We start from the raw sequence: 3331 nt of genomic DNA on the forward strand, positions 1-3331 counted from the left end.
ATATCATATAGATGAACTGAGTAAAAACTAGTAAAATTACTAACCACAGGCTATACCATGAAAGAAAAATTCTCTAAGATTCAGACCACATACCATAAAAAAGTATGTGTGCCTCAACAAACTCTCAGCAATTAAAGAATTATGGATTTGGAGTAGCACAATTTCAGCTACAAAGGGGAAATTTTTGTTGAAGGAAATGACTGTTGAAAGGGAAAGGTGGGGAAATATATATATATATACATAAAATTTAAAACCTTTAAAGATTAAAATAGAATGAAAGCCACAAAATGCAAAAATATGCATGGCAAACTTTAGAAACCTGATAACACAGACACATTTATGTCAATGTGAGCACAATATCAGATTGTAATTAAATAAGGAAGGGGTTCAAGGAAGCTTTCAGCTGTTTCACTCAAAATAAAACAAATAGAAAATTAAATTTGTATATTCAACACATTTTAAAATGAATTTTACCCCTACCAAGTAAATGAAAGTTCAAGGCCAAATCTGGAAAGGTTGTAAGGAAAAGAAAAATAGCCTCATGCATTATTGCTGACAATGTAAATAGATGATCTTTTTGGATAAGACCTGGCAGCGTATAAATAGTAGGAATTATCAAAGTCTTCCTCTTTGAGCCAGCAGTGCTCTTCCTGGGAATTTATCCCAAGGGTATCATGAGATAAGCACTTATTAAGCCACTGCAGTGTGAGAAGCTGTGAGAAGCAGAGATGGAGGAGATAGACTCTCATTTGAAGGAACAACTAATGCAATTTAAAGGCACTAAAATAGTACATGTTCAAAAAAAGTTCTCAAAGCATTAATTATAATGGGGAAAAATGCAGGGTAGCCTAATTCTGAGAATGGGGAACTCATCGTTTCCCTGAATCACCTGCCGTCCCAAGACTAAAACTCCTCTGTTTTATGCGTACTCCTGTGAGCCCCATGGTGCCCCCACCATAGGTCTAATCTACCACTGGTTCCTCTCTCTGCTCACTCCCAACCCCATGGAATCAATTCCCAAGCCACATGCATCCCCACTCCAGCTGCCTTTATCCAGGCCACCATCATCCCTTTCCCATCTGGTCTTTATCTCCCTACTTGCATTCTTACTCCCTCCAATGTGTTTTCCAACTTCAGTTAGTGTCTTCTTTTCAAAATGCAGATCTGGTCATGGTGAAAGTGAAAGAAAGTGAAAGTGAAGTCGCTCAGTCATGCCCGACTCTTTGCCACCCCGTGGACTGCAGCCTATGAGGCTTCTTCGTCCATGGGATTCTCCAGGAAAGAATACTGGAGTGGGTTACCATTTCCTTCTCCAGGGTATCTTCCCAACCCAGGGATCGAACCCGGGTCTTCTGCATTGGAGGCAGACGCTTTCACCTCTGAGCCACCAGGGAAGCCCTCTGATCATGGTACTTAGCTTCAAACCTTTCAAAACTTTGTCACTGCTTTGGTATAAAATCAAACTCTGTTTAAGATATTCATGGCCTGGTTCCTGCTTACCTCTGTAGTCTTGTCTCTTATTTCTCCCCTTCTTTACAACACACACACACACACACACCAGTTTCTACCTCACTACATTGCTTGCAGTTCCCCCAGACACTTGGGTCTTTGCAGGCGGCAGGCCCTATACCTGCTCCTCACCTCATTCTGAAATTCCAGGCTGTTCTATCTATTCCTGTTTGTTCTTCTGAATTCAATTCCTGTGTCATCCCCTCCAGGGCATCTTCATGATATAGGCCACTTTCTGATACACATAGACACAAGATGCAGAGCCCACCTGTGTTCACAGCCTCTGACTACCCCTTGTGTAGAATACTCTTTATTGGAAAAGAACTTCTGAATTCTGAAAGCTCATATCCGAACACTGTTTTCCATTTAACTTGAGGCAAAATATATTACCCTATTTAATCTCTAATATGGTGAGTTGTAATACTATCTTTTATACTATTTTGTTGATAGTGATAACTACAAACCATTTTAAATTATGTAAAAGAATTGTATTTAGCTTGGGAGGTGAAAGGGAGGTCTCCCCAAGAAGGAGGTGATCCGGTTAAAGCTGCATCTCTCTGAGACTGCCCAAATCCTGTTAGTTAGAAAATTTAGTAAGTCAACTGCTCATTAACTTAAAACTCTATTATCAAATGTTTCCAGTAAGAGTAAAGAGGGGAACCTTTTAAGGTTTTTTGAGTGTGTTCCCTTGTCTTTAATGTAAATAGTATTTGTGACTCCTTAAAAGTTGGTATCGGAGAAGGCAATGGCACACCACTCCAGTACTCTTGCCTGGAAAATCCCATGGACGGAGGAGCCTGGTGGGCTGCAGTCCATGGGGTCGCTAAGAGTTGGACACGACTGAGCGACTTCACTTTGACTTTTCACTTTCATGCATTGGAGAAGGAAATGGCAACCCACTCCAGTGTTCTTGCCTGGAGAATCCCAGGGATGGGGGAGCCTGGTGGGCTGCCATCTATGGGGTCACACAGAGTCGGACACGACTGAAGCGACTTAGCAGGAGCAGCAGCAGCAGCAAAGGTTGGTATGAGTATTATCTGATACTTAGAGACCAAATGGGGCCCCAAAAAAGGTAAATATGTTTTCTTACTTTTTCTAGTCTAATATTTAAAAAACTGCTTCTAATGGACATCTAAACTGAGCAGTGCCTGAGAAAACTTTAATAATTCTATATAGTGAGCATGGAGACATCTAACTTATTATGCCATTAAGAACTCTTCACATGTAAACAAGAATTATTTCTTAACAGAAAAAAGTCCACGCTAACTTCAGATGCCATAGTAAACAAAAGTTTTTTTGTGTTAGGTTCAGCCTAAATTATCCACCTTGACCCAATCAAACTGATGGAAGCAGCAGGAATTACTTTTGTGCAGACGGGGAAAAAAAACTAACCCTGGTCCATCAGCACCTTGTAATTAATCCACACACTCGTTTTAAAAGAGAGAAATGTTGGCACTTCTCCGGTTTAAGGTTCTACACCAATCTCATATAGCATTCTACAACTATATAGGGTTTGATTTCAGGATAGAATTACATATAACAAAGGTTTTGCTGTACCAGATGGTTATTTCCAACTGCCAAGTATTGAGGCTTTCTTGGGAATCTTTTCTAACCATCCATGAGCAAATTTATGAGTAAATGAATTAAAGACAAAACATGGAGTTACCTTTTAAATTTGGCTTGAAAACCTGGGCTTTAACATACTAGCTTAACATTGATATTGTGGCTTTTAAAACATGAAATCTCTGAATACCAACTAATTGTAAATTGGAAGTCAGTCCGAACAATATCGCCTTTCATTTCTGAAAAACAGGTAATAAAC

At 39.7% G+C, this 3331-nt stretch overlaps 1 non-coding gene across 1 annotated transcript; it reads right to left on the reverse strand.

Annotated features, from left to right (window-relative positions):
• Positions 1-1322: 1322 nt before the first annotated feature.
• On the reverse strand, positions 1323-1394 carry TRNAW-CCA (transfer RNA tryptophan (anticodon CCA)). The gene has a single exon. It is a non-coding gene; the product is annotated as a tRNA-Trp (tRNA).
• Between the last annotated feature and the right edge of the window lie 1937 nt (positions 1395-3331).

Source organism: Capricornis sumatraensis, chromosome 13 (assembly GCF_032405125.1).
Source record: "Capricornis sumatraensis isolate serow.1 chromosome 13, serow.2, whole genome shotgun sequence".
NCBI lineage: Eukaryota > Metazoa > Chordata > Mammalia > Artiodactyla > Bovidae > Capricornis > Capricornis sumatraensis.